This window comes from Salmo trutta, chromosome 29, assembly GCF_901001165.1.
Source record: "Salmo trutta chromosome 29, fSalTru1.1, whole genome shotgun sequence".
NCBI lineage: Eukaryota > Metazoa > Chordata > Actinopteri > Salmoniformes > Salmonidae > Salmo > Salmo trutta.
In genome coordinates this window covers 30,929,290-30,948,979 of record NC_042985.1, presented here as the reverse complement: position 1 = coordinate 30,948,979, position 19,690 = coordinate 30,929,290, and the positions used below count along the sequence as shown (strand labels likewise).

General features: G+C 48.9%; 1 protein-coding gene and 2 long non-coding RNA genes across 10 annotated transcripts in view; all 3 read left to right on the top strand.

The window, feature by feature from the left end:
• LOC115167370 (ankyrin repeat domain-containing protein 11-like) overlaps nucleotides 1–19,690 on the top strand; it is a 138,059-nt gene that overhangs the window by 49,892 nt on the left and 68,477 nt on the right. The window lies entirely within an intron of this gene.
• Nucleotides 9,000–9,836, top strand: LOC115167373 (uncharacterized). The gene is made up of 2 exons (XR_003870480.1): nucleotides 9,000–9,505; nucleotides 9,608–9,836. It is a non-coding gene; the product is annotated as an uncharacterized LOC115167373 (long non-coding RNA).
• On the top strand, nucleotides 12,170–13,580 carry LOC115167372 (uncharacterized). Its single transcript, XR_003870479.1, has 2 exons — nucleotides 12,170–12,203; nucleotides 13,492–13,580. It is a non-coding gene; the product is annotated as an uncharacterized LOC115167372 (long non-coding RNA).

The window sequence follows — 19,690 nt, the reverse complement described above, 5'->3', positions numbered from 1 at the left end:
AAGGTCAGTGTGGATGTGTTGGGATTTGCGGCTCCAAATTATGTATACATCAAAGAAATTGATGATGAATTCTGCTTGACGGAATGGACGTGCCTTTGCGGTTAGGCTACACGCTGTGTGTGTTGCTTGCAGGCTGCAGCATATCTTCCGAGACTCCTTCACTCTGCACCACACATTCACACTGCCCCCTGGTTTAGGCACTGCTTTTCATAATAGGGCCTACATGCTAACACTTGACGTGTTGTTGGGTCATGGTGATGCATGTGTTTTCTGAACATGTTTCATTCTCCCTCTGCCCTGGGAGGCTTTGTGCTGTTGCCCTTCCCTGACACTGAGCTAAAGGAGAGACGTTGGGCTGCTCGAGTGGCTCATTTGTCCGAGCTCCACGGTTTTCATGGTGTAAATACAGGCGCTGGAACGGGGAATGAAAGGCCCAGTGTTGTCTGGTCAGGACGACCTTTCCAAAGAAGTGACTGGAAGAGTTGGGTTTTTCCAGGCCTCTGCTCTGACCGTAGCTGCTGGGCTTTCAAAGCCCTTGGCTTGTCACTGTTGCTGGGCATGACCACGGAGTGAGGAACCATTCACTCCAGGGGAACCTCCCCGTTGAGTCATGGGAGATTTTACTGCAGGCTGTGGCCACGTAGTGAGATGGGTGAGGGATTTTGATGCGCCACTCAAACTGATATTCTTTTTAGACGGTAAAATCATCCATTGGCAATGAGGGTACTTTGCACGAGAACATAAATATAGGCTAGCTAGTTCTTCCCTTTTACAATGTCCAATTTGTTAATTGAATCTGTGGGAGCACAGCTGAAAAAATCTATCAGATCTGAGTGAGTGAATATACACTGCTCAAAAAAATAAAGGGAACACTTAAACAACACAATGTAACTCCAAGTCAATCACACTTCTGTGAAATCATACTGTCCACTTCGGAAGCAACACTGATTGACAATACATTTCACATGCTGTTGTGCAAATGGAATAGACAACAGGTGGAAATTATAGGCAATAAGCAAGACACCCCCAATAAAGGAGTGGTTCAGCAGGTGGTGACCACAGACAACTTCTCAGTTCCTTTGCTTCCTGGCTGATGTTTTGGTCACTTTTGAATGCTGGCGGTGCTTTCACTCTAGTGGTAGCATGAGACGGAGTCTACAACCCACACAAGTGGCTCAGGTAGTGCAGCTCATCCAGGATGGCACATCAATGCGAGCTGTGGCAAGAAGGTTTGCTGTGTCTGTCAGCGTAGTGTCCAGAGCATGGAGGCGTTACCAGGAGACAGGCCAGTACATCAGGAGACGTGGAGGAGGGCAACAACCCAGCAGCAGGACCGCTACCTCTGCCTTTATGCAAGGAGGAGCAGGAGAATCACTGCCAGAGCTCTGCAAAATGATCTCCAGCAGGCCACAAATGTGCATGTGTCTGCTCAAACGGTCAGAAACAGACTCCATGAGGGAGGTATGAGGGCCCGACGTCCACAGGTGGGGGTTGTGCTTACAGCCCAACACCGTGCAGGACGTTTGGCATTTGCCAGAGAACACCAAGATTGGCAAATTCGCCACTGGCGCCCTGTGCTCTTCACAGATGAAAGCAGGTTCACACTGAGCACGTGACAGACGTGACAGAGTCTGGAGACGCCGTGGAGAACGTTCTGCTGCCTGCAACATCCTCCAGCATGACCGGTTTGGCGGTGGGTCAGTCATGATGTGGGGTGGCATTTCTTTGGGGGGCCGCACAGAACTCCATGTGCTCGCCAGAGGTAGCCTGACTGCCATTAGGTACCGAGATGAGATCCTCAGACCCCTTGTGAGACCATATGCTGGTGGGGTTGGCCCTGGGTTCCTCCTAATGCAAGACAATGCTAGACCTCATGTGGCTGGAGTGTGTCAGCAGTTCTTGCAAGAGGAAGGCATTGATGCTATGGACTGGCCCGCCCATTCCCCAGACCTGAATCAAATTGAGCACATCTGGGACATCATGTCTCGCTCCATCCAACAACGCCACGTTGCACCACAGACTGTCCAGGAGTTGGCGGATGCTTTAGTCCAGGTCTGGGAGGAGATCTCTCAGGAGACCATCCGCCACCTCATCAGGAGCATGCCCAGGCGTTGTAGGGAGGTCATACAGGCACGTGGAGGCCACACACACTACTGAGCCTCATTTTGACTTGTTTTAAGGACATTACATCAAAGTTGGATCAGCCTGTAGTGGGGTTTTCCACTTTAATTTTGTTTGACTCCAAATCCAGACCTCCATGGGTTGATAAATTGGATTTCCATTGATTATTTTTGTGTTATTTTGTTGTCAGCACATTCAACTATGCAAAGAAAAAAGTATTTAATAAGATCATTTCTTTAATTCAGATCTAGGATGTGTTGTTTAAGTGTTCCCTTTGTTTTTTTGAGCAGTATATGTTGTTTTGGGGACAAAATGTCCGGTTTCTCTTCTCTCCTTGACCGTGGCTTGGTAGTTTGTCTCTAGGCCTTGTTTCCCTTGGCTGGTTCTCTCAGGCTGCTCTCTGGAGCCCTGTGGCTGTAAGCCTATAGGGTGCTGGGTACTACGGGGTTAGTGCTGCTGTTTCCTGGTGCCTTGTATAAGGGCCTTTCATCTCAGACACGTGGGGAGCGGCCTCTCTCCATGGGGATCGGCTTCCGGGAGATGTGGACAGAAGAATGTTTGTCAGCCTCGTCACTCCCTCTCTAGCAGCTGCTTTGGGAATCTATTCTACCTCACACGTGGAGTCAAATGCTCTCTGATGCTCGTTACCCAAAGTGTCACAGTGGAGGGACAGGTGAAGTGGTATACATATCTTTAAATGGTACTTCTCTGAATTCTGGAGAGTCGCTAGACAGAAGAAGCACTGCTCGTCTCCTGCACTTCCTCCTGCTCAATGGTTTTATCACTCTACTGGCAAATATGTGATCCTGAATAAATTGTGACATACACAGGTTAGCTTCACAGGATGTAATTCTGTGGAGGTAGGATGTTTGAAATGACAGTCAAGGCTCATGGTGCACACTGCTCCTGCCTGCCCCTACCCCAGCAGCTCCTCTCTGTGCAGGCAGACCGCTGTTGCAGAGCGTAGTATTGCAGCGTAGCAGAGCCCAGAGCTGAGCTGTGCTCTTCATGCTTTGTTTGAAGTCATGTGGATGGGTAGACGGGGACAGTGGGGCGCTCTGATGAAACGTAATGAGGGAACATGTGAGCGGGCTTCACAGAGATGGAACAGGCCACACAGTTTATAGACAGCCTGATTTTACAGCTGTATTATTCACCCCATCCCAGCCCCCCTCCCTGACCCCCTTCTCAATACCCCCCTCTCCTTCTTATCTCTTCTTTCAACCATGGCCTTTTCCTTCTCTCCCTTTCCCCTCAATTATTTTACGAGCGGCCCATCCCCCCCCCCCCGGCTGGCTGAGAGATGAGCCATCGGAGGGAGGGAGGGAGCCAGGCCTGGGCATTGACAGAGTACTGAGACACAGCAGGAGGTGAGCAGCTATATATAGAGCAGCTTTGGAGGAGTGATGTCATGGGCCAGAGGAGAGGTGGAGCGCTGCTGAGTTCAGTTGCCCAGCGTTTTTACCGTCAGCTCTGGGAGACGGATAAATGAGCGTTAGATAAATGAAAGGAAACCGATTTTGTCTAAGGCTGTTGGCAAGCGTGCATTGAGAAATGTTTTCTTTTTGAAAAATAAGGATTAGAACTTAGATGTATTTATTCTCTAAATGCTTGTCTTTTACTACTCAATTCAAATCAACATCACCCTGACAGCTCATGCTCACTTTGATTAGAGGAAGTGTGTGTGTGTGTGTGTGTGTGTGTGTGTGTGTGTGTGTGTCAGCTGATGTTGCTATTGTGACGGGAAGGGTGTTTTGAGTGTGGATTAGGGATGTACTGGTGCGTGTTGCATGGCGTAAGGGAGGATACTATTTCAATCTCTAGGGAAGGCCGATATGAAGTCAGACAGTGCTGCTGGCATGAGTCTTGTTGACCCAAGAGTGACGCAGCAACCGAAACGCTGCTGCTTCCTCAAGGACAGGAAGGCGTGGTGCAGGTTCACTCTAACACACGTTGGCTAACAGAGCACGGTCACTCTCTGCCAGTGGTTCAAACGCTCAATCTGGGATAACACCTCATTATGATCCAAGGTCCAGTCTGTGTGTGTATGTGTGGGGGGGGGGGGGGGGGGGGTCATTCTGACCTGACAGCAGTGTGCTCAGTGTTAAGGCACCATAGTTTAGAGTCCTACCTGGCTGTCAGGGCATCGACAGTAGGACTAGGGAGCAGCACACTACACTGACCGACTGACTGACCGACTGACTGACCGACTGACTGGTTGGTGTGGGTCAATGCTGTGGGGAGCAGCTAGATCCTTGGAGTGTCAGGGATTGCTGGAGCAGGTGTTTGGCTGGGTCCTGCCCTCCCCGGTTTGCCTTTCACACCTTTGTTAGCATTGAGTCACGTGAGAGAGAACATCGTGCTACCCTGTAGCCCAGTGATGGCTCCTGTCCGTCATCAGGCCCTGACATGCTCTCCCACACACACACACACACACACACACGCGCGCGTCATACTGGCTGCACCTCTCCTCTTCTCACGAGAAGCTGGAGTGTTTGTGAACTCATGATACACATCCAGTCGTTACTAGCATTACCTCCTCACATAGTCGTCATATAGCCTAGCTCTTTCATAAAGCTTTTCTAATATGAAATCTGATACTGTATAAAAGCCTGGGACTTGGCTCCAAAACTGGAGTCCAGATCCTGCTGCAGGCGTGTGGGCAGCTGCCTGACACCCAGCTCCTCTCCTCAGCCACAGGCCTATTTTAACACGGACCAGAGAGACTTGTTTATGCTATTAGTCCTCTGTATGCCCCACTGTCAGAGGACGCGTGTGTGAGAGAGAGGGGAGTTGGAGCCTAGTGTGCATGTGACTGAACTGAACAGTGTGGTCGTAATGTGACTGTGGGCTTTGTGAGTGTGTGACTGATGTGTGAAAGTGAGTGTTTTAGCTGTGCTGTACCGTGGGAGCCGAGCTGCTTTCATATCAGGCCCAGACTTTTATTGCGATGTGGCAGCGACAGCACAAAGAAGCGCCCTCTTCATATTGATTGTTACAGCTGATTCGTAAGTACAGAAGGCGGTTGGCTATAGCCCATCACCACCTCCTCCAAGACAGTCTCTCATGGACCCTATCCCTGCCTTCCAACAAACTAAATGTAGCTGGAATGAGTCTTTACTGTATATTTTCAGGGGAGGAAAAACTAGTTGTATTGTATGGAGTGGTATTTTGGTTTTGAAGGGCCACCGTAGATGTTACTCAGGCTCCGTAAATGACAGCTGTTGGGTGAGAGGGCAGTACTCTGCGCGGGGCCTTTTGTGTTGGTAAATATGGCGGTGTTGTAAAAGTGTAAAAATGCTCTCGTTTACGATGCGTCTTCAGCCTGCGTCTCTGCCTCTGTTTCCTTTTGTCTGATCTCTTCCTACTGCTGAGCCCCTCACACTTTTTACACCCCTTTCCTGCCGTGCCTCACCCAGCAACCCGCCAAACATCACAGCTGTGTGGCTCAATCAAATCAAATTGTATGTCACATGCTTGGTGAACACACTCAGTGAAATGCTTACTTACGGGCCCTTCCTAGAGAAACACAAGGAATAAATACACTTTGAGTAACGATAACTTGGCTATATACACAGGGTACTAGTACTGAGTCAATGTGCGGAGGTAGAAGGTAATGTACATATAAGTAGAGGTAAAGTGGCTAGGCAATATGATAAACAGTAGCAGCACCATCAAGAGTTAGTGCAATAAGGGTCAATGCAGGAAGCTATTTAGTTTTTTTATGGCTTGGGTGTGAAAGCTGTTCAGGATCCTGTTGGTTTGGGATTTGGTGCATTGGTACCGTTTGCCGTGCGGTAGCAGAGAACAGTCTCTGACTAGGTTGGCGGGAGTCTTTAACAGTATTTAACCTTTATTTAACTAGGCAAGTCAATTAAGAGCAACTTCTTATTTACAATGACACCCTTCCAAAAGGCAAAAGGCCTCCTGCGGGGACAAAATATAGGACAAAACACACTTCACGACAAGACAGACAACACAATACTACATAAAGAGAGACCGAAGATAACAACATAGCAAGGCAGCAACACAACATGACAACAACATGGTAGCAACACAATATGTCAGCAGCACAACATGGTAGCAGCAATAAACGGGGTACAAAACATTATTGGGCACATACAACAGCACAAAAGGCAAGAAGGTAGAGACAGCAATACATCATCCGTAGACCATGTTAATTCCTTAGTGATGTGGACACAGAGGAACTTGAAGCTCTCGACCCGCTCCAATAGAGCCCGGTCGATGGGTTTGGGACGTGCTCGCCTTCCGTATTCTGTAGTTCAAAAGCTGCAACCTTCTAGACATACAACCCACAGAGCACTAACACACACCTATAGGAACGGCCTATATTCCGTTCGGAGGAACTGTGATTGTAGCATGCTACTTTAGAGTCAATGTTGTTAATTTAGCACATCGATCTAAGGTAAATTGGCCAGAACAGTTTGCCAGCTGCGTTATGTTTTGTCCAACCTGGCTGTACAGGGTCTCCGTCTGTTATGCTTTAAAGCACAAGCAAATTGACTTGATATTGGCGGTGTACTTAGGCGTGTGTGCAGCCAGGACTATGAACCTGCCTGACAGCCAGGACTTGGAACGTGTGTGCATATATCCGTGTGCGTGCACGTCACACTCTGCCTAGCCCCTTACATGGGCATTTGCAGTGTGGCTTGCATGGGTTGCTAAGCAACATGCTGTTCTAGTATTCTCAGGTTCGGATATCTTTAATTTCATAGCCTGAGAAGGTTGGAAGGAGGTGGACAGAGTTGTGTGTTACAGTCCAGGCCTAAGCCCTTTGACTTCACATAATTATTTTCCATCTGTCATCTAGGCAAAAGAAAAATGACCTCTCTCAACAAGCTAGGCGTAAAAAGGGCAGGAAGGGAACAACATGATAGAGTGAGATGTAAACATGTTTCCCTTGCCAATAAAGCCCATCGAATTGGGGAGAGGAGAGGCAGGTCTCAGTGTTGTGACAGGAAGAGGAGTAGAGGCAGGTTTCTGTGTTGTGATAGGGAGAAGGGGAGAAGCAGGATTCTGTTGTGATAGGGAGAGGAGTAGAGGCAGGTTTCTGTGTTGTGATAGGGAGAGGAGTAGAGGCAGGTTTCTGTGTTGTGATAGGGAGAGGAGGAGAAGCAGGTTTCTGTGTTGTGACAGGGAGAGGAGGAGAAGCAGGATTCTGTTGTGATAGGGAGAGGGGAGGCGGGTTTCTGTTGTGACAGGAAGAGGAGGAGAGGCAGGTCTGTGTTGTGATAGGTACAGTGGGGCAAAAAAGTATTTAGTCAGCCACCAATTGTGCAAGTTCTCCCACTTAAAAAGATGAGGCCTGTAATTTATCATAGGTACACTTCAACTATGACAGACAAAATGAGAAGGAAAAAATCCAGAAAATCACATTGTAGGATTTTTTATGAATTTATTTGCAAATGATGGTGGAAAATAAGTATTTGGTCAAAACAAAAGTTTCTCAATACTTTGTTATATACCCTTTGTTGGCAATGACACAGGTCAAACATTTTCTGTAAGTCTTCAAGGTTTTCACACACTGTTGCTGGTATTTTGGCCCATTCCTCCATGCAGATCTCCTCTAGAGCAGTGATGTTTTGGGGCTGTCGCTGGGCAACACGGACTTTCAACTCCCTCCAAAGATTTTCTATGGGGTTGAGATCTGGAGACTGGCTAGGCCACTCCAGGACCTTGAAATGCTTCATACGAAGCCACTCCTTCATTGCCCGGGCGGTGTGTTTGGGATCATTGTCATGCTGAAAGACCCAGCCACGTTTCATCTTCAATGCCCTTGCTGATGGAAGGAGGTTTTCACTCAAAATCTCACGATACATGGCCCCATTCATTCTTTCCTTAACACGGATCAGTCGTCCTGGTCCCTTTGCAGAAAAACAGCCCCAAAGCATGATGTTTCCACCCCCATGCTTCACAGTAGGTATGGTGTTCTTTGGATGCAACTCAGCATTCTTTGTCCTCCAAACACGACGAGTTGAGTTTTTACCAAAAAGTTCTATTTTGATTTCATCTGACCATATGACATTCTCCCAATCCTCTTCTGGATCATCCAAATGCTCTCTAGCAAACTTCAGACGGGCCTGGACATTAAGCAGGGGGACACGTCTGGCACTGCAGGATTTGAGTCCCTGGCGGCGTAGTGTGTTACTGATGGTAGGCTTTGTTACTTTGGTCCCAGCTCTCTGCAGGTCATTCACTAGGTCCCCCCGTGTGCTTCTGGGATTTTTGCTCACCGTTCTTGTGATCATTTTGACCCCACGGGGTGAGATCTTGCGTGGAGCCCCAGATCGAGTGAGATTATCAGTGGTCTTGTAAGTCTTCCATTTCCTAATAATTGCTCCCATAGTTGATTTCTTCAAACCAAGCTGCTTACCTATTGCAGATTCAGTCTTCCCAGCCTGGTGCAGGTCTACAATTTTGTTTCTGGTGTCCTTTGACAGCTCTTTGGTCTTGGCCATAGTGGAGTTTGGAGTGTGACTGTTTGAGGTTGTGGACAGGTGTCTTTTATACTGATAACAAGTTCAAACAGGTGCCATTAATACAGGTAACGAGTGGAGGACAGAGGAGCCTCTTAAAGAAGAAGTTACAGGTCTGTGAGAGCCAGATATCTTGCTTGTTTGTAGGTGACCAAATACTTATTTTCCACCATAATTTGCAAATAAATTCATAAAAAATCCTACAATGTGATTTTCTGGATTTTTTTTCTCCTAATTTTGTCTGTCATAGTTGACGTGTACCTATGATGAAAATTACAGGCCTCATCTTTTTAAGTGGGAGAACTTGCACAATTGGTGGCTGACTAAATACTTTTTTGCCCCACTGTAGGTTTCAGTATTGTGATAGGGAGAAGAGGAGAGGCAGTTTTTTGTTGTGATAGGGAGAGGAGGAGAGGCAGGTCTTAGTGTTGTGACAGGGAGAGGCTGGTCTGAGTGTTGCGACAGGGAGAGGAGGAGAGGCAGGTCTTAGTGTTGTGACAGGAAGAGGAGGAGATGCAGGTTTATATTGTGAGAGGGAGAGGCTGGTCTCAGTGTTGCGACAGGGAGAGGAGGAGAGGCAGGTTTCTGTTGTGACAGGGAGATGCAGGTCTCAGTTTTGTGATATCGACAGGAGAAGAGGCAGGTTTCTGTTGTGAGGAGGAGAGGCAGGTCTCAGTGTTGTGATGGGAGAGGAAGGGAGGCAGGTTTCTATTGTGATATGGAGAGGAGTAGATGCAGGTTTCTGTTGTGATATGGAGAGGCAGGTCTCAGTGTTGTGATAGGGAGAGGAGGAGAGGCAGGTTTCTGTTGTGACAGGGAGAGGCAGGTTTCTGTCACAGAGCGAGGAGGAGAGGCAGGTCTCAGTGTTACAGGAGGAGGAGATGCAGGTTTCTGTTGTGACGGGGAGAGGAGGAGAGGCAGGTTTCTGTTGTGATGGGGAGAGGAGGAGAGGCAGGTTTCTGTTGTGATAGGGAGAGGAGGAGAGGCAGGTTTCTGTTGTTTTATGGAGAGGCAGGACTCAGTGTTGTGACTGAGAGGAGGAGATGCAGGTTTCTGATGTGACAGGGGGAGGAGGAGGAGAGGCAGGTCTCAGTGTTGTGACAGGGAGAGGAGGATAGGCAGGTCTCAGTATTGTGGCAGGAAGAGGAAGAGATGCATGTTATTGGTGTAATATGGAGAGCAGGAGAGGCGGGTCTCAGTGTTACAGGAGGAGGAGAAGCAGGTTTCTGTTGTATTATGGAGAGGCAGGACTGTGTTGTGACAGGGAGAAGAAGAGAGGCAGGTTTCTGTTGTGACGGGAGGAGGAGAGGCAGGTTTCTGTTGTGACAGGGAGAGAAGGAGAGGCAGGTTTCTGTTGTGACGGAGAGAAGGAGAGGCAGGTTTCTGTTGTGACAGGGGGAGAAGGAGAGGCAGGTTTCTGTTGTGACAGGGGGAGAAGGAGAGGCAGGTTTCTGTTGTGACAGGGGGAGAAGGAGAGGCAGGTTTCTGTTGTGACAGGGGGAGAAGGAGAGGCAGGTTTCTGTTGTGACAGGGGGAGAAGGAGAGGCAGGTTTCTGTTGTGACAGGGGGAGAAGGAGAGGCAGGTTTCTGTTGTGACAGGGGGAGAGGAGTTGGTGGCAGGTTTCTGATGTGATTTGGGAAGGCAGGTCTCAGTGTTGTGGCGGACGAGGAAGAGAGGCAGGTCTCAGTGTTGTGGCGGACGAGGAAGAGAGGCAGGTCTCAGTGTTGTGGCGGACAAGAGGAGAGGCAGGTCTCAGTGTTGTGAAAGGAAGAGGGGTCGAGGCCGGTTTCTGTTGTGAGGAGAGACATGTTTCTGTTGTGATATGGAGAAGAGGAAAGGCAGGTCTCAGTATTGTGACAGAGGAGGAGATGCAGGTTTCTGTTGTCACGGACAAGAGGAGAGGCAGGTCTCAGTGTTGTGACAGGGAGAGGAGGAGTAGAGGCCGGTTTTGACAGAGAGAGGAGGAGGAGAGGCAGGTTTCTGTGAAAAGAGGCAGATTTCTGTTGTATTATGGAGAGGCAGGACTCAGTGTCATGACAGCGAGAATAGGAGAGGCAGTTCTCAGTGTTGTGATGGAGAGGCATGTTTCTGTTGTGATATGGAGAGAATGATGGGCAGGTCTCAGTATTTTGACAGGAAGAGGAGGAGAGGCTGGTGTCTGTTGTGACGAGGAGAGGAGGAGTAGAGGCAGGTTTCTGTTGTATTTCGGAGAGGCAGGACTCGGTGTTGTGACAGCGAGAGGTGGAGAGACTGTTTCTTTTGTGATAGGGAGTGGAGGAGAGGCAGGTGCCTTTTGTGATATGGAGAGGAGGCAAGGCAGGTTTCTGTTGTGATTTGGTGAGGCAGGTCTCAGTGTTGGGAGAGGAGGAGAGGCATGTTTCTGTTGTGACGGAGATGAGGAGAGGCAGGTCTCAGTATTGTGACAGGAAGAGGAGAAGAGGCAGATTTCTGTTGTAGTATGGTTAGGCAGGTCTCAGAGTTGTGACTGGAAGAGGGGTAGAGGCCGGTTTCTGTTGTGATATGGAGAGGAGGAGAGGCAGGTTTGTGTTGTGACAGGAAGGGGAGGAGATGCAGGTTTGTGTTGTGATTGGGAGAGGAGGATAGGCAGGTCTCAGTATTGTGGCAGGAAGAGGAGGAGATGCAGGTTTCTGTTGTGACAGGGAGAGGAGGAGAGGCAGGTCTCAGTGTTACAGGAGGATGAGATGCAGGTTTCTGTTGTATTATGGAGAGCCAGAACTCAGTGTTGTGACTGAGAGGAGGAGATGCAGGTTTCTGATTTGATAGAGAGAGGAGGAGATGCAGGTTTCAGTGTTGTGACAGGGAGAGGAGGAGATGCAGGTCTGTGTTGTGACAGGGAGAGAAGGAGAGGCAGGTCTCAGTGTTGTGACTGGAAGAGGAGTAGAGGCCGGTTTCTGTTGTGACGAGGAGAGGAGGCATGTTTCTGTTGTGATAGGGAGAGGAGGAGAGGCAGGTCTCAGTGTTACAGGAGTAGGAGATGCAGGTTTCTGTTGTTTTATGGAGAGGCAGGACTCAGTGTTGTGACAGAGGAGGAGGATAGGCAGGTCTCAGTGTTGTGACAGGGGGAGGAGGAGAGGCAGGTCTCAGTATTGTGGCAGGGAGAGGAGGAGAGGCAGGTCTCAGTATTGTGACAGGGAGAGGAGGAGAGGCAGGTCTCAGTATTGTGGCAGGAAGAGGAAGAGATGCATGTTATTGTTGTAATATGGAGAGCAGGAGAGGCGGGTCTCAGTGTTACAGGAGGAGGAGATGCAGGTTTCTGTTGTATTATGGAGAGGCAGGACTCAGTGTTGTGACAGGGAGAGGAGTAGAGGCCGTTTTCTGTTGTGACGGGGAGAGGAGGAGAGGCAGGTTTCTCTTGTGACTGGGAGAGGAGGCAGGTTTCTCTTGTGATAGGGAGAGGAGGAGAGGCAGGTCTCAGTGTTGGGACAGGAGGAGAGGCAGGTCTCAGTGTTGGGACAGGAGGAGAGGCAGGTCTCAGTGTTGTGACAGGGACAGGAGGAGAGGCAGGTTTCTGTTGTGACGAGGAGAGGAGGCAGGTTTCTGTTGTGACTGGGAGAGGAGGAGAGGTAGGTTTCTGTTGTGATGGGGAGAGGAGGAGAGGCAGGTTTATCTTGTGATAGGGAGAGGAGGAGAGGCAGGTCTCAGTGTTGTGACAGGGACAGGAGGAGATGCAGGTTTCTGTTGTGACGAGGAGAGGAGGCAGGTTTCTGTTGTGACTGGGAGAGGAGGAGAGGTAGGTTTCTGTTGTGATGGGGAGAGGAGGAGAGGCAGGTTTCTGTTGTGACGAGGAGAGGAGGCAGGTTTCTGTTGTGACAGGGAGAGGAGGAGAGGCAGGTCTCAGTGTTACAGGAGTAGGAGATGCAGGTTTCTGTTGTATTATGGAGAGGCAGGTCTCAGTGTTGTGACAGGGAGAGGAGGCAGGTTTCTGTTGTGACTGGGAGAGGAGGCAGGTTTCTGTGACTGGGAGAGGAGGCAGGTTTCTGTGACTGGGAGAGGAGGAAGGTTTCTGTGACTGGGAGAGGAGGCAGGTTTCTGTGACTGGGAGAGGAGGCAGGTTTCTGTGACTGGGAGAGGAGGCAGGTTTCTGTGACTGGGAGAGGAGGCAGGTTTCTGTGCTGGGATTCTGGGACTGGAGAGGAGGCAGGTTTCTGTGACTGGGAGAGGAGGCAGGTTTCTGTGACTGGGAGAGGAGGCAGGTTTCTGTGACTGGGAGAGGAGGCAGGTTTCTGTGACTGGGAGAGGAGGCAGGTTTCTGTGACTGGGAGAGGAGGCAGGTTTCTGTTGTGACTGGGAGAGGAGGCAGGTTTCTGTTGTGACTGGGAGAGGAGGCAGGTTTCTGTTGTGACTGGGAGAGGAGGCAGGTTTCTGTTGTGACTGGGAGAGGAGGCAGGTTTCTGTTGTGACTGGGAGAGGAGGCAGGTTTCTGTTGTGACTGGGAGAGGAGGCAGGTTTCTGTTGTGACTGGAGAGGAGGCAGGTTTCTGTTGTGACTGGGAGAGGAGGCAGGTTTCTGTTGTGACTGGGAGAGGAGGCAGGTTTCTGTTGTGACTGGGAGAGGAGGAGAGGCAGGTTTCTGTTGTGACTGGGAGAGGAGGAGAGGCAGGTTTCTGTTGTGACTGGGAGAGGAGGAGAGGCAGGTTTCTGTTGTGACTGGGAGAGGAGGAGAGGCAGGTTTCTGTTGTGACTGGGAGAGGAGGAGAGGCAGGTTTCTGTTGTGACTGGGAGAGGAGGGGAGGCAGGTTTCTGTTGTGACTGGGAGAGGAGGAGAGGCAGGTTTCTGTTGTGACTGGGAGAGGAGGAGAGGCAGGTTTCTGTTGTGACTGGGAGAGGCAGGTTTCTGTTGTGACTGGGAGAGGCAGGTTTCTGTTGTGACTGGGAGAGGAGGAGAGGCAGGTTTCTGTTGTGACTGGGAGAGGAGGAGAGGCAGGTTTCTGTTGTGATTGGGAGAGGAGGAGAGGCAGGTTTCTGTTGTGATTGGGAGAGGAGGAGAGGCAGGTTTCTGTTGTGATATGGAGAGGAGGAGAGGCAGGTTTCTGTTGTGATTGGGAGAGGAGGAGAGGCAGGTTTCTGTTGTGATATGGAGAGGAGGAGAGGCAGGTTTCTGTTGTGATATGGAGAGCAGGAAAGGCAGGTTTCTGTTGTGATTTGCAGAGGCAGGTCTCAGTGTTGCGACGGGGAGAGGAGGAGAGGCAGGTTTCTGTTGCGACGGGGAGAGGAGGAGAGGCAGGTTTCTGTTGCGACGGGGAGAGGAGGAGAGGCAGGTTTCTGTTGTGACGGGGAGAGGAGGAGAGGCAGGTTTCTGTTGTGACTGGGAGAGGAGGAGAGGCAGGTTTCTGTTGTGATTGGGAGAGGAGGAAAGGCAGGTCTCAGTGTTTGTGACAGGATGAGGAGGAGAGGCAGGTTTCTGTTGTGATTTGCAGAGGCAGGTCTCAGTGTTGCGACAGGGAGAGGAGGAGAGGCAGGTTTCTGTTGTGATTGGGAGAGGAGTAGAGGCAGGTCTCAGTGTTGTGACAGGGAGAGGCAGGTGTCTGTTGTGACAGGGAGAGGAGTAGAAGCAGGTCTCAGTGTTGTGACAGGGAGAGGAGGAGAGGCAGGTCTCAGTGTTGTGACAGGGAGAGGAGGAGAGGCAGGTCTCAGTGTTGTGACAGGGAGAGGAGGAGAGGCAGGTCTCAGTGTTGTGACAGGGGGAGGAGGAGAGGCAGGTCTCTGTGTTGTGACAGGGAGAGGAGGATAGGCAGGTCTCAGTGTTGTGACAGGAAGAGGAGGGGAGGCATTTTTCTGTTGTGACAGGAAGAGGAGGAGGGTTAGGTTTGTCTTGTGATATGGAGATTAGGAGGGAATGTTTCTGTTTTAGGGAGAGGAGGAGAGGCAGGTTTCTGTTGTGATAGGAAGAGGTGAGGCATGTCTCAGTTTTGTGACAGGGAGAGGAGGAGAGGCCGGTTTCTGTTGTGACAGGGAGAGGAGGAGAGGCAGGTCTCAGTGTTGTGACAGGGAGAGGAGGATAGGCAGGTCTCAGTGTTGTGACAGGGAGAGGAGTAGAGGCAGGTTTCTGTTGTGACAGGGAGAGGAGGAGAGGCAGGTTTCTGTTGTGACAGGGAGATGAGGAGAGGCAGGTCTCAGTGTTGTGACAGGGAGAGGAGTAGAGGCAGGTTTCTGTTGTGACAGGGAGAGGAGGAGAGGCAGGTCTCAGTGTTGGGAGAGGAGGAGAGGCAGGTCTCAGTTTTGTGACAGGGAGAGGCAGGTCTCAGTGTTGTGAGAACTGTAGGCAGGGAGATGTTGAGGCGAGGTGGATCTCCCTGATCAGACACGTCTGGGGAGAGCCATGGAGGTAGAGGCTGGCCGAGCCTGCTTCATCAACACAGAGAGGGAGAACCAGAGACAGAGGGGCAGCGATGACAGTAGCCGGGACGTAAAGCCTTTGTGTGCTTAATAACAGTCCTGGCACTCTGCCAAGGACCCTGGGAGTGTGGGATAAGCCTGAACAATCAGGACTGCAGGATCAAAACAAGGAGGCAGGAATGGCGAGGTCACAGAGCTACCATCTGCGCTGCCGCAGTGAAGGGGAGGGGGAGGGGAAGGGCTGGCGGCTCAGGCTCCACAGGCAACAATGAATATCTGGAGGCAGTGGCAGCAACTCAGGCTCATGGTGCTCTGCTGTGCTGTGTGCAGGCTGTTAACTGGCTAACTGCTGCAGCAGACACACACACACACACACACACACACACACACACACACACACACACACACACTCCTCTAACCAAAACAGACTGATGCTGGTCTACTGCAAAGTCAACACACTCACTCACACACATTCCCTGGCTTGTTTTTCTTTTCATACAATTGTATTTCCATGTTGAAAAGCTCATAGAATGTGTGGCCTTGAGGCTTGAAACACACTGAATAGACATCTCACTCTGCCTCCGTGTTCGAGAGGTAACGTTATCTTTATTCATTTCTGTGCTCGGCCTACACTCTCTCTCTCTCTCTCCCTCCCTCTCTCGTTCTCTCGCTCTTTTCTTTCCTGGTCTGAGGCTTTAGGCTGCACCCCCTCTCCTCTCCTCTGTGCTTCCTGTTGTCTCCCTCGCTCCTTTCGCAAACATGAGCCCATGCACTTTTCACTGTGGGAGAGGCACAGAGCGGTGGCCAACGGGTGTTGCAATCTATGTTTGATGGCGCCAAGCAAGCACTCTACATGTTTGTACTTTGTGTGTGTAAGGAGGGTGGGAGGTCTGCTTGGTAAATACACTGAAACAACATCCAGGCTTCAGCTGTGATTTGGTTCGATACTGGTTGGGAATAAGATGTGTGTCCACAAGCCTCATTCTGCTTTCTGTAGCAGTTGTTTTGTGTACTTTGATTTACACTGTCTCTCCAGTGGTGTAGCCTAGGTTACACTTTGGCAATTGACTCATGAGGAAGACTAGTTGTTGTGTGATATTTTGCCAACTACTAGTGTGATCGCCTCCCCACAAACAGAAAAGTATGCAGGTGATGCCTTCTTACTCGTACTCTTATGCGGTAATACCACAGTTGTACAACGTTTTTTGTGATACACACTCATCATAAATATCTTTTGAGTCCCCATCCGTTGTCCAACAGTCTTAAAACCGTGGTGTAAACAGGCCCTAGGTCCATCCGACTCCTTATCTTACCCTCTCTCCCTGTTTCCCTTTTGTCCCTTTGTTCCTCCAGTTAATTTCTCCTCCAGGCCTCCTCTCTTTCCTTCCGCTGTCTCATTCCCACCGTTTCCTGCAGGCCACACGGTGCTGGCTAGAGGCAAACATGCTCACACAGAGCTCACATGAGTTCTGTGCAGAGCGGGGGGGTGGTTCAGTACTCCTACCTAAGCATAGTGTGGAATGGTTCAGTCCAGCTGTCTGTTGAGCTGCACAGGCACTACCCTGTGAAGTTGTTTGGGAACTAGGCTACCAGGAGTCGCGTTAATCTCTCTGGGATCGTTCGGGATGTGAGCGTCCCACCTTGCCAACAGCCAGTGAAATTGCAGGGCGCCAAATTCAAACAACAGAAATCTCATAATTAAAATTCCTCAAACATACAAGTATTTCACACCATTTTAAAGATAATCTTCAAGTTAATCCAGCCACAGTGTCCGATTTCAAAAAGGCTTTACGGCGAAAGCACACCATGTGATTATGTTAGGTCAGCGCCTAGCCACAGAAAACCATACAGCCATTTTCCAAGGAGAGGTGTCACAAAAGTCAGAAATGGCATTAAAATGAATCACTTACCTTTGATCTTCATCTGATGGCACTCCCAGGTCTCCATGTTAGACAATAAATGTTTGTTTTGTTCGATAAAGTTCATCTTTGTCCAAATACCTCCTTTTTGTTCGCGCGTTTAGTCCAGTAATCCAAATCCACAAAGCGCGGGCACAAAGTCGAGACAAAGTCAAAAAAGTTCCATTAAAATTAGTAGAAACATGTCAAACGATGTATATAATCAATCTTTAGAATGTTTTTATCATAAATCTTCAATAATATTCCAACCGGACAATTCCGTTGTCATTTGAAAGGAAAGAGAACGAGCTCATGGCCACGCGCGCAACTAAACTAATGTTTTTCAGCTTGACCACTTGTTGAAACAGCTCTTATTCGATCCCCTTTCACAATACAAGCCTGAAACAACTTCTAAAGACTGTTGACATCTACTGGAAGCCTTAGAAAGTGCAATCTGACCCCACAGACACAGGATATTGGATAGGCAATTTCTTAAAAGAACTACAAACCTCAGATTTCCCACTTCCTGGTTGGATTTGTCTCAGGTTTTTGCCTGCAATATGAGTTCTGTTATACTCAGACATTATTTTAACAGTTTTGGAAACTTTAGAGTTTTCTATCCAAATTATATGCATATCCTAGCTTCTGGGCCTGAGTAGCAGGCAGTTTAGTTTGGGCACGCTTCTCATCCAAAATTCCGAATGCTGCCCCCTATCCTAGTGAAGTTAACGCTGAGTCATGCTGCGTTTTGTAAACGCAGATCTAAATTGCTTCTTATTGTAATTTCTACTCGGCTTCAGTTAGTTTGCTCCAAATCATGAATGTAAAAGGACTGATTTTGTGCTTCAGTTGCACTTCTCCACTCGGATGAGAAATCTTTGCTGTTTGTTGATAAATCAGATTCACGCATTCAGAAACGGGCATTCGATCAGCAGACAGTGCTCTGACTGTACTTTTGTCTGGTGTAGTTTTTCTCTTGTAGCAAGATATAAACTTCAAGCAAAACATTAGGAAATGTAGCTGGCTACATTCTATGATAAACATAAGAAATTGTGTGGCCATGCATCGTTTTTGCAAAGAAGAAATAGCTTGCTTTTTCATTGTAAGCTAATTGACCTATGTGTCCGTTAGACAAATAGTGTTGCACTTCTGTTGTCATCTGACGAAAACAAAGGTCTTTTCTGCAGACTGTGTTGCATTCATTTTTTTGTGTGAATGAAAACTACAGTTGCATGTCCCTGATCACTGTAAGGGAAATGGGGTACCTAGTCAGTTGCACAACTGAATGCATTCCACCGAAATGTTTTCTGTATTTAACCCAACCCCTCAATCTGCCTTAATCGACGTCCACGTCATCGTTGCTTGGGGAGAAGTTGTTGTTGGGGTTTAACTGCCTTGCTTCAGGGCAGAACCGTAGAGTTTTCCACCTTGCCGGCTCAGGGATTCGAACCAGAAACCTTTTGGTTACTGGCCTAATGCTCTTAACCGCTAGGTTACCTGCGCAAACGCTGTTGACTTTCAATTTAAAACGCAGGTGAAATGGTTTAAAATGCAGATTTTTTTTGATGCTCTACGTTTTGAAAATGCAGATTTTCTAAAAGCTAATGCTGCACCTGGGCTACATGACATAGCATTTTCATTCTTTATTCTCAATACTTATCTCACATCCTCTCCTCCATAATTCCTGGCTGGTGAAGCACTTGTTTGATCTATCTGTGTGTGTTTGAGAGGGAGAGAAAAGGAGAGGGGAAGAGAGAAATGTAGTGCATCTCGATTCAGCAGGCCGGGTGCAATCCCCGGGCCTGATTTTAACAATGCATCCCAAAGTGTGTGCTGCGGATGGGGGAGCAGAGTCTGGAGGCAGGGGTGGGGGAAGGGATGGTAGGGGAGGGGAGGGATGATGTAATGTGTAATCATATCCAGGCTGCTTTATGTAGAGGCTCTCTGCATTAGCACTGTGGCCTGGACTGCTGGCTCAATCATCAATAATTCACATGCTCCTTTTAGTGCTTCTTACCCCCTCAACACTCCCCCCTCCCCCCACTGGTCACACCTCAGTGCTGCTTCCTGCCACTGCCCAGTCAACATGCTCCTCCAAGCATGCAGTCCAATCAACTCCTTATTAAGCGCTTACCTTACACTAGGGCATATTTATTTTATTTAACTAGGCAAGTCGGTTAAGAACAAATTCTTATTTACAATGACGGCCTACCCCGGCCAAACTCAGACGCTGGGCCAATTGTGCGCCGCCCTATGGGACTCCCAATCACAGCCGGATGTGATGCAGCGTGGATTTGAACCAGGTACTGCAGTGACACCTCTTGCACTGAGATGCAGTGTCTTAGACCACTGCGCCACTCGGGAGCTTAGGGGTGTAACGGTTCACCAAACCCATCTTTCGGTACGTATTTTGGTTTTGGGATAAAGGTTCAGTTTTGGTACAGCAGGAAAATTAAAATGCCAGCAGTTACTGTAGTTAATTTTGGTTTATTAAAGAAAATGCAAAGTGTTGGTTTTTGTGAAAACACATGATTACTCGTCAAAAACAACACTAAAATAAAGTGCACTATGCATGTGAAATCTATATGTAGACTCTCATGAAGGTGTCTATCCTCCCCCACTCTGGGGTTAAGTGATGAGCTGTCACTGTTAAAGGAAAAATCATCCTAAAACCACCAATTCTCATAATTTACGCTGTTACATTTCTGGTGAACAAATGTTTAATTTTGGCGTTATTTTAAGGTTGGTAGCAATTCAATCATTGTGGAGATTTGTTGCAGCGCTAGTCGACTACAAAACCCACAATGCAATGCTCTC